Source organism: Papaver somniferum, chromosome 3 (assembly GCF_003573695.1).
Source record: "Papaver somniferum cultivar HN1 chromosome 3, ASM357369v1, whole genome shotgun sequence".
Lineage (NCBI taxonomy): Eukaryota > Viridiplantae > Streptophyta > Magnoliopsida > Ranunculales > Papaveraceae > Papaver > Papaver somniferum.
In genome coordinates this window covers 4,864,774-4,876,965 of record NC_039360.1, presented here as the reverse complement: position 1 = coordinate 4,876,965, position 12,192 = coordinate 4,864,774, and positions in this window count along the sequence as shown.

Here is a 12,192-nt window from a genome sequence, read left to right as displayed (position 1 = left end):
CCGGAGATGAACTTGACGAAGAAGTGCTCTCTGATGATTCCTATCTTGAATATCCTTAAAGTAAGCAAGATAATCAAGTCTTCTTTCTGCTCGGTCGCGAGAACCAGTAAGGACAGAGATGAGTAGTGCATTTTCTTTGCGAATTTTGGCATATTTAGCCTCCAAAACAGAAATGGAGGAATGAAGGTTTTTCTCAGACTCTGCGAAAATTAGAATACAAAATTTCAGTAAGATGAAGAACTCAAAAAGATATGACAAAGAAAAGATAGTTAAGGCAGTCAAACTATTATGACTACCTTCCTTTTGCGAAATAAGATGTTGAATCAAGGTTAGACAACTATTCTTCTAACGGTCCATCGCATCATCAAATTTATCTCCAACTAAACCTTTAAGTCGGAACTGAAGATTTTTCTCTTTAGAAATAAGAAAGGCATTTTTCTTCGCAAGAGAAGAATAAGATTCTTCTAATTTGGAATATTGCTCTTTAAGTTGATTCGCCTTTACACTTATAGCTATTCTACGTTGAATGAGTGTATCTCTTTCAGCGATAGATGACTCTGTTACTTCTTTAAGTTCATTTCTCAAAGAGCGAAGAGATTTCTCTTGGTCATCACATACTTTCTGAGGGATACTAAGTTGTTGCGAAGATATCGCCATCTTATTTAAACAAATTCGTTTCTCTTGAGATAGAGTTTAATTCTCATCTGATAAAGATTTCATCCCAAGATTAGCTTTAGTTAAATAATAAGAGAGGCGAGACATTTCATTACTTAATAAATATTTCCTCCGAACTAATTGGGTATTTTCATTGGTAAGATTATTTATATGATCAACAGAGTATGAATAGAGGTTATCTAATTGGTTATATTGATCCATCAAAATCTCTTTATCAACACGGGCTTCTTCAACAGAAGATTCAAATTGATATCTCTCCATTATTCGTTTCTGGTTTAAGGCTTAACATGCGAAAGAGGGATTTCAAGGATAATTAAATATGGGAAGGATAAAATCATTAGAAAGGCAAATTGAAGACACAGATAAGGAAATCATACCTCTCAGTTCATCATTCTTCTTGCGAAAGTTGTCGCGATCCAGCAAAACATTCTGAAGCTTTTGATTTTCGAGACGAAGAGCATTACACTCTTTTTCCAAAGCTGTTTGCGAAGCAGCTCTGTCAGAACCGAAATACTTACTCAGAATTTCGCAAATACTAGACTTGACAGGATCAATGGGAGACTTCTTGCCATCATCCAGGACCTCAGACAAAACTTTGAAAGCAATATTTATTCCTTCCACGATTTATTTCGAAAAGGGAAGAGGCTCATGTAGAGAACTGGCAATGATAGAAGGTTGAGAAACATTATCAATAGGATGAGAAGAAGTTTCATTCACAGAAGGATCAATAAGGGGGGTTTCAATCATTCAAAGGTCAGTTGAAGAAATGAAATCTGAGGCAGCCTTTTCGCGAATTGGAGATAATGGATTAACTTGCGAAGATGTCGCAGGAGATTTAGAAGAGATAAGTAAATGGAATGGAACGGAGGTTTCAACGGTTTTAAGGTGGCGAGATTTCTTGAGAGGTTTATTGACATCCTTATCACCCTGTGAATTACAATCCAGATAAGAAACAGAGGCAACAATATTGTTATTAGAAAAGAATAATGTTTCTTACTACCTTCTGATTTGCAGACTTTCTTTTGTGTACAACAATCTTATGCTGCGGTTTGGGAATTTTAGGGTTTTGAACCGTAAATTTGGTGTTGGAGGCGTTTTTATGAAATAACAACAATATGGGAATCACATAAGCAACATCATTAAATAAAGCAGTAAGCAAGATCAATTTCAGCAAAACCCATAAGAAAGAAAAAAGAAAACTAACCTCGACGAATCCATGGAAAACACCAGCAAGAAGATTAATTCGTAAAAATTAAGAAAGTTACAAAAAGTGAAGATCTTCAGAGGGAACAGTATGGAGATGAAGAAGAAAATAAAAAGAGTAAAAGAAGAAGAAAGAAGAAAAGTTGCAATGACAGAATTTACGGAAGAATAATAGAGTTGCAGAGATGAGAGAATAAAAAGAGAAGATAAAGTAAAAAGAAAATGGAAAGAAGAGTAAGAAGAATATATATAGAGGATTTTCTACTCGAAGAAATAAACACCATTAATACGAAAAGACGTGAGCGGTTAAAAAGCAGCGGTTACAGAAGACGTGTCAAGAAATAGATGGAAGAAAGGATACGTGTGATAAATGCAGAATATGAAGAGATGAACAGTTGCGGCATTTCTCACATCGTTCTCTACTTCACAGAGAAGATATGAGAAGAGGCAAGATGTTGGATCGGAATCTCGCAGCAATAATGTCTCAGCGAAATTATCAACAACACAACACAACAGCGTCGCAGAACAATTTCAGAAATGACATAATAAACGACGTCAGCTAAAATCATGAGAAAAATGTGATGGTCCTGCGAAAATTAGAGAGTTTGCGACAATAACATTTGTAAGGATGCGAGAATGTCGCAAGACATATCCTAAAATAAAGGACAGATTAGCTGTCATCCACTATGTAATTCCCTATAAATAGCCACTCAGTTGTAAAGGAAAGGAGAGAGATCTTTTTCTGGGTGAGAATCAAGTAAATAGAAGAGAGAAAATCTAGATCAGTGGTTATTCTTGATTCCTTTATCTTTTCTTGTAAGATTGTTCAAAGATTCGTCAATAAAATTAAGATTGTTAATTTAAAATGAGTTGAATGTTAATGAAATCATATGAGGGGTGTAGTGTAGGATTTCCTGCAACTACAAACTTCTGAGTGATAGATAAGTTTTAGTCTCCATATACCTTTTGTTGATGAAGTTCCTCCAAGCTCTCCTCGGTAGATCTTCGTCTTCAATCGATGAACGCCGTGAAGTCCAAAGCTCAACTACACATTCTATCCTAATCCGAGACATAGATATAAGTAGACTAGAAATCAAGACTTATAGTTTTGATAAACTAAACTTGACAAACAAGCTTGAGATAGCAACGCTTGCGAGTTCGTCCGAGCAATGCTCTAACAGAATGGAAAACCATATATGGTAGTTGGTATCTACTGTGATGGAAACTTTGTTGCATGGTTGTTCGCACACAAATTAGGAGTTCCACGGGTATATAATGGAGCATTTACTGGTTTCTGTAATCCTGCTTATTGGATTTGGGTTCTTTTGTCGTGTCCAGAGTAACTGATATGTTGCTTTCTACTTTGTTTTGTACTTTTACATTGTCAATTGCTCATGCTCTTGTTCTTTTACAGTGTCAATTGCTCATGCTTTTTCCATGAAGTTTGGTGTAAACACTAATTATTTCATTACATTGGTATGTGATTTTTTTCCTTATATTTATTACCTAACCATTCATTTTTGTGATTTCAGCAAGAACACTGTTGGACAGTCTGAAAGTCGCACAGCTTTTATTCTACCTGGACTTAGAGAGTTGTCCATAGAAAAAATGTTTTTGACCCCAAGTTTAACATTGTCTCTCATATGGAGCTGATGCAGATGTGTACTTCCCCTATACGGAAGAGAAGAAGCGATTAACTGCTTTTCGTCCAGAGATTGATGTAGTTGCAGGAAATCCTACAATACATCCCTCGTATGATTTTATCGTTGATCATCCTATTTTTAGGTTTACACTCTTAATTTTATTGATTAATTTCTGAATATTCTTACAAGGAAAATAAAGAAATCAAGAATGATCTCTGCTCTCAACTTTGTCTCTCCTATTTACTTATCTCTCACTCAAAAAAGATCTCTCCTTCCTTTACAACTCGAATGACTATTTATAAGGGAAATACATAGTGGATGACAGCTAATCTGTCCTTTATTTTCGGATATGGTTTGCGACATTCTCGCAACCTTACAAATGTTGACTTCGCAAGCTTTCTAATTTTCGCGAGACTATCACATCTTCCTCATGATCCTTGCTGATGTCGTTTCTGAAATTGTTCTGCGACGCTTTTGTGCAATACCATTGTTAACTTCGCTGAGACATAATTGTTGCGAGATTTTGATCCTACATCTTGCCTCTTCTCATATCTTCTCTGCAAAGTAGAGAATGATGTGAGAAATGCCGCAACCGCTTATTTTCTCATATTCTGCATTTATCACACGTATTCTTTCTTCCATTTATTTCTCGACACGTCTTTTGTAACCGTTACTTTTTAACCGCTTAAATCTTTCCGTATTAACCATGTTTATTTTCTCGAGGAAAAATTCCCTCTATATATATTTCTTTTCATCCTCTTCTTCTTTCTTTTTATTCTCTCTGCAACTTCATCGTTCTTCTGCAAACTCCATCGTTGCAACTTTTCTTCTTTCTTCTTCAATCTTTTTAAATTCTTCTTCATCTTCAAATTAGATCTTCATAGTTCGTGATCTTCTTCAAGATAATTCCCTGCTATCATTTTCATGGATTCATCAAGGTTAGTCTTCTTTTCTTCCTTATAATTTTGCTGAAATTGATATATTTGAAATTGATCTTGTTTATTGCCTTATGTGATGTTGTTTATGTGATTCCCATACTCTTGTTATTTCAGCAAAAGCGGCTCCAACACTAAATTTCAGTTCAGAATCCTAACAATCCCAAATCACAGCATAAAGTTGTCGTTCATAAAAGAAGTCTGCGAATGAGAAGGTAGTAAGAAACACTATTTTTTCTAATAACAATATTGTTGCCTCTGTTTCTTATCTAGATTGTAATTCGCAGGGTGATAAAGATCTTCATAACCTCACAAGAAATCTCGCCACCTCAAGGCTGTTCCAACTCTGTTCCCTTCCATCTACTCATTTCTTCCAAATCTCCTGCGACATCTTCGCAAGATAAACCTTTATCTCCAATTCATGAAGACGCTGCCTCTGACTTCATTTCTTCCAAATCTCCTGCGAATATTCGCAAGATAAACCTTTATCTCCAACTCGCGAAATGCTGCCTCTGATTTCATTTCTCCAGTTGATCTTCTATGACTGAAATTCCCCTTGTGGTTCCTTCTGCGAATGAACCTCTTCTCTTCCCATTGAGAATGTTTCTCAACCTTCTGTCTCTACCAGTTCTCTTCCTAAGTCTCCTCTTTGTCGAAAGAGACCGTGGAAGGGAAATATTGCTTTCAAGGTTTTATCTGAGATTCTAGATGATGGCAAGAAGTCTTCACTGATCCCATCAAGTCTAATGTTTGCGAAATTCTGAGCAAGCATTTGGGTTCTGACAAAGCTGCTTCGCAGACACTTTAGAAAAAGAATGTAATGCTCTTCGTCTTGAAAATCAGAAACTTCAGAATGTTTTGCTGGATCGTGATAATCTTCGCAAGAAGAATGATGATTAAGAGGTATGATTTCCTCATCTATGTCTTTAATTTGCCTTTTCGATGGTTTTATCCTTCCCTGTTTAATTATCCTTTAAATCCCTCTTTCGCATGTTAAGCATTAAATCAGAAACGAGTAATGGAGAGATATCAATTTGAATCTGCTGTTGAAGAAGCCCGTGTTGATAAAGAAGTCTTAATGGATCAATATAACCAATTAGATAACTCTATTCATATTCTCTTGATCAAATAAATAACCTTACCAATGAAAATACCCAATTAGTTAAAACAAGATCTATTAAGTAATGAAGTATCTCGTCTTTCTTATTCTTTAACCAAAGCTAATTTAGGGATGGAAACTTTATCAGATGAGAATAAAACCTTGTCTCAAGAGAAGCGAGTTTATTTAAACAAGATGGCGATATCTTCGCAACAACTTATATTCTCCAAAAAGTATGTGCTGACCAAGAAAATCTCTTCGCTCTTTAAGAAATGAACTTAAAGAAGTAACAGAATCATCTATCACTGAAAGAGATCACTCATTCAAGGTAGAATAGCTTTAAGTGTGAAGGCAAATCAGCTTAAAGACAATATTCCAAATTAGAAGAATCTTATTCTTCTCTTGCGAAGAAAAATGCCTTCCTTGTTTCTAAAGAGAAAAATCTTCAGTCTCGACTTAAAGGTTTAGTTGGAGATAAATTTGATGACGCAATGGATCATTGGGAGAATAGTTGTCTATCCTTGTTCAACACTTATTTCGCAAAAGGAAGGTAGTCATAATAGTTTGACTGCCTTAATTATCTTTCCTTTGTCATATCTCTCTGAATTCCTTATCTTAATAAAATTTTGTATTCTATTTTTCGCAGAGTCTGAGAAGAATCTTCATTCTTCTATTTCTGATTTGGAGGCTAAATATGCTAAAATTCGCAAAGAGAATGCATTACTGTCTCTACTCTTACTGGTTCTCGCGACCGGCAGAAAGAAGACTTGATTATCTTGCTTATTTTAAGGATATTCAAGATAGGAATCATCAAAGAGCACTTCTTCGCCAAGTTCATCTCCGGGCTGAAGTCCTTGTAAATGACATTTTATTGTCCAACTCTCTTCCTCCTACATCAATTGATCCTTTAGAAGTAGATGATGATGAAGTTCCTCGTCCTGCTGATAGTGATTACGATTATGAAAGCGGTGCAGAGGATAATTTCCTGGAAGATGAAGAAGAAGTTCCTTCTAAAGAAGTATCTGCTGGTGTTAATCAGAATGAGAAAGAAATTTCTCCGAAGAAGTAGTTGCTGGCGATACTCAAGATGCTAATCAAGTAATTGCTGGCGATAATCAAAATCTAGTGAGAAGATCAAAGCCGAAATGAAGGAGAAGCTTGCGAGAATGTTGGCGAAGAACTTCTGTCATCTCCTGCTACTGATATTGATATTGAAGCTTGAGCTTCTTTTCTAGCTTTGTTTTCTTGAGCTGTCTTATTTTTATTACTTTTGAGAGCTACATTTTTCAATCGACTTTGGAGTCAACTTTTTTTAATATTTTGTTGATAAGAAAGATAATGCTTCTTGTATATCGATTCCCATACTTGCCTCTCATTATCTTTCTTGAAAAATAATTTGTTATAAATGCTTATAATTAGTTTGTTTTATTATATGGTCTTATTTTGCCTTCCTAATTAAAGGTCTTATTATGCCATCTCTTGTCATTGCGACAAAATCGCAGGACGTCCTTGCACTTTCATACAAAAACCCATTGATCTTGTCTTAACTTTTTCTTTTGTATTATGGCCTCTTCAGGAATGTTGCGACAATATGACAGGCCTAAATATTCTTGCGAAAATAAAGCCCCATGACATTGCCGTCTTGCGATGAAATCGCAGGACGTCTTCGCACTTTCATGCGAAAACCCATTGATCTCATCTTATCTTTTTCTTTTGTATTATTGCCTCTTCAGGATGTTGCAAAATATGACAAGCCTTAATATCCTTGCGAATAATAAGCCTCATGACATTTGCGTCTTAAGACACTTATCAGCTCCCTAATGGAGGGTGCCGCCCTTATCTTCCCCCTGGTTCCCCTTCAAGGAGGCGTACTTCTACCATACAAGGTTAGCTCCTCCCATCCAGTCTTAACAACAACCAGTTGTTTTCGCAGCCTCTTATCCCTTTTACCTATAGGGCTTATGGTTACGAGACTGCACCCTAAGTGGGGTTTTCTTCAGGCCGAGTGCAGTATAAGCCAAGACTTGTCAAGAATGGCAAGGACGCTTCAAACGCCCTGGCACTCTTGACTCAACCGTGTACCTCGGCGCCTTGATCAGATCTGCACTCCTTGGGAGAGTCCTTATTACCTTAGTCGCCCAACCTAAGTCATATGCTTAAGTTGAGAATCCAAGGTGCCTCTCCCGGATGGGTTTATTGACCCCAAATCTCCATGACTCAGGTTCCGGTGGCGGTATAGCCTTTCCCTGAGCCATGTAACAGGTACCCCCTAATATGACGTACTTTAGGTCTTACATTTGCCTCTTGCGAAATTTTATTCGCGAACTAGGGTGTACGCCATAAAGGTTCGCCCCTTTCTTTTATGTCATTGTTCTCTGCGAAATTTCGCACATCATGATCTTGTTTTGTCATGAATAATCCTGCAATTATTCTTTCAGAATTCATAACTTCTCAAAGCTTCTTACGGATAATATCTTTTAAGTACAATCTGTTCCATGGTCTATCTAATCTATGACCAACATCTTTCCTTCTGGTCCATTAATCTATAAGCTCCTGTTCCAACTATCTCCTTATGATGTAAGGTCCATCCCATTTTTTCGCTAATTTTCCACCATTTTCTCGCTGATATATTGGTGTTTCTCGCAGAACTAAATCTCCTGGTTGAAATTCACGTATTTGACACGTTTATTATATTCTCGAGCAATCTTCGCTGATAATTCTCCATATGTTGTAAAGCTTTTTCTCTTTTTCTTCTAATTCATCAAGTTTGTTTAAATTAAACCCGCACTAAGATTTTTCTCCCAAGCTTCTCTTTTTGTTGTCGGAATAACAACTTCTGTTGGTAACACCGCTTCAACTATATGTTAAACAAAAAGGTGACATTCCAGTAGCTTCTCTTCTAGTTGTATTATAAGCCCATACTGCATTATGTACTTGTTCACCATGATCTGTGATGTCCTTCAATTTCTTCTTTAATATATCTGCAATTTTTTATTTGTTGCTTCTACTTGCCCATTAGCTTGTGGATATAAAGGAGTGGACTTTCCACATTTTATCTTGAATGCATTAGTAACATTTTTATTCTGCCCCTCAAACTGTTTCCCATTATCAGATACCAACTGTGCAGGAATTCCAAATCTGCAAATGATATTTTCGAATATGAATGTAAAGATATCTTTGTCGCGAATATGTTGTACTGCCTTCACTTCTGTCCATTTTGTGAAATAATCTGTTGCGACTATTAAGTATCTTCTTTGTCCAGTTCCTGGTAAAAATGGCCCCACAATCTAAGCCCCATTTTCCAAAGGGCCACACACTGGTTGAAGATGACAATGGTGCTCCTGGTGCATGTATCTTCTTTCCATGCCGCTGACAATCTTCGCAACGTCTTGATATTTGTTTTGCATCTTCATGCATGTATGGCCAGTAATAACCTTGCATTTTTGCTCTATGTGCCAAAGATCTTCCTCCACTATGATTGCCAGCTCTCCACTATGTAACATTTTCAGCACCTTTTCTCCTTCCTCTCGTGTCAAACATCTGAGTGATGGTCCACTAAAGATTTTCGGTATAACAACCCATCTCTTAATTCATAATTCGTTGCTCGGCTTTTTAACTTGTGTGTTTCCAATCTATTTCTTGGTGTTTCTCCTTTCGCCTATGCAAATCCATCCAGTCTGCGACATTATTATTTGTTCTTCTTTTTCATTATCTATGACCATCACATCCACATCTTCCTCTTCTTTATTGATTGATGGTGACAGAAGTGTTTGTATTTTTATGCATCTCGCAGTTGGATCTGTCATCAACTTGAGATGAAAGCAAAAGCGTCTGCGAGTCTATTATCCTTTCTTGAAATGTGCCTCCATTTTATTTTGGGATTTTCGCTGACAATTTCAACCAGCTTCTTGTATTTCTTCAGGATGGTTCATTTGTAGTATACTCTCCTTTTATTTGGCGAATAACTAGCTGCGAATCACTAGTGATCCTGGCGTTTTCTAGTTTCATTTCTATTGCGAATTTTAATGCATGTATCACAGCTTCATATTCTGTTTCATTATTAGTGGATCAAATTCCAACCTGAATGAAAAAGCCATCTTTATTCCTTCTGGCGAAATTAAAACAATTCCAACTCCATTTCCTTCTCCATTTGATGATCCATCTACCAGTATTTCCCATCTATTTGGTTCTGTTAATAAATCTTTTGGATCTCCATGTTCTTCTTCTACATCCATCATTTCTTCTACTGCTTCATCTTCTTCTAAAGGAAATTCTGCCAAGAAATCCGCAACAACTTGTGATTTTTTGAAGTAAAACTTCATATTTAATATCAAATGGCCTACTTGTGCATTCCATCTCTCTACCCTTCCTGATCTTTTAGAATTCTTCATCACTGATTCAATTGGTACTTTTGTTAATACCTTATCTTGTGTGCTTGAAATATATGCGGAGCTTAAATGATGCATAAACTAATGCTAAGATAACTTTTCAATTTTGAGTAATTCTTCTCTGCGGTATTAAAAGTTTTGCTAATGTAATAAATGGGTTTCTCCACTCCTGCGTCTACTCGCAATAAACAACACTTAATGCATGCGACGTTGTCGCAAGGTAAATCAATAATTCTTCTCCTGGTTCTGCCTTTTGTAAATAGTTGTATTCATAAGATGTTCTTTGATTCCTTGAAAAGCCTTTTCACATTCATCACTCCATTTAAATTTCGCACCCTTCTTGAGTATATCGAAAAAATATTTGCATTTGTCTGATGATCGCGAAATGAATCTCCCAGCGAAGCTAGAAGCCCATTCAACTTCTGTACATCTTTTATTGTTGCTGGTGTTGGCATGTCACGAACTGCTTGCACTTTTTCGGATCAACCTGTATTCCTTCCTTTGATACAATGTAGCCTAAAATTTTCCCGATGCAACTCCAATAGTACACTTCTCGGGATTCAATTTAATGTTATACTGCCGCATTTGTTCAAAAATCTCCCTCAAGTCTTGTACATGGTCTTAGCTTCTTACTCTTTACAACATGTCATCCACGTATACTTCTAATGTTTTGTGTATCCATTTTGCGAACACCTTCTCTACCATTCTTTGATATGTTGCTCCCGCATTTCGCAAACCAAATGGCATTTTCGTATAACAATATAAACCTCTAGGGCAAAGAAAGCAGTATGTTCTTGATCTTCTTCAGCGAGAGGAATTTGGTTATACCCTTTGTACCCATCTAAAGATGATACCCTATCATTTCCGCTGCAGATTCCACCATTTGAGGAATATCGGGTAACGGAAAACTATCTTTGGGGCAAGCTTTGTTCAAATCAGTGAAATCTATGCAAATCCTGATTCCCTTGTTTTTCTTTGGGACAATGACCATATTCGCTATCCATTCTGGGTATTTAGCTTCTCTTATAATTCCTGCCTCCAGCATTTTCTGTAATTCTTCTATTTGGGAATGGTAAGTTGTTGCGATTTTTCTTATTCTCTGTTTAAATGGTCTCACATTTTTGTTAATCTCCAGTGTGGCAAGCAATTGTGGATCTATTCCTGGTATCTCATCCATGTTTCCTGCGAAAATATCTTTATATTCTCGCAGTAAATTGACAGTTCTTTCTTCTTCTTCTATATCCATTTTGGTTCCAATTCTCAACATTAGAGGCTCCTACAGTCCCAACATTTATTTCTTTTGTTGGTTCTGCGGCAGTGTAACTGGGTTTAGGTTCTCCCATTGGTGTGGGTTCTTTAATTGCTTTTATGGATCCTTCTTCTTCTTCCGAAATTTCGCTGGGTATTCCTTTGCCTTCTTTGCCCTTATCATATATACTCTAAATTCTTCTTCCTTCTTTGCTTCCTTTACCAATTTTCTGCGAAATTTTTCCTTTTTGCTTGTTCTTCATAACGCCTTACTTCAATTTGATGACATAATTTCGCATTGTCAACATCTCCTCTGATTTCACCTATTCCACTTGGAGTGGGGAATTTAATACATTGATGCAACGTTGATACCACACTTTTATCGCATGTATCCATGATCTTCCTAATAACATATTATATGGCGATTCCATATCCACCACGCACAATGTCACATGTTTCGATTTCTCCAAGTGGAATTCGTACCACTATTTCTCCTTTAGGTTTTGTTGTGGATTTTCCAAAGCCGTGAACAAAATATGTTGAATTGGACATTTCTTCATTTAAATCCCATTCCCCGGAATGCATGATAAAATATTATATCAACTGAACTTCCTGCATCAATTAAAGTTCTGTTCAACATCCATTCTCCTGTGGATTTTATTGTTGTATCCTTCTCTTTTCGTGTAATAGGCACTGTGTGACAACCAATGGAGATGTATGATTCAAATTTTCTTTTGGTATTTCTTCTGCCATGAACAATTCTTTGCTTTTCCCAATCTTTCAAGGTGAAGTTTTTTCTACCGCCATAATTTTCTTTCCTTCAAAATTTCGTTTATGTATTCTTCCTTTGATGTTTTCATGGAATTCATTAACCAAGCTTTTTGTTATCATATTACACTCCAATTTTTTGCCATTTTCATTAATTCTATTCATCTTTCCTCTAACTGATTCACTGATTTGTTTAATCACTTTCTTGATTTGAATTTCTCAATCAACAATCT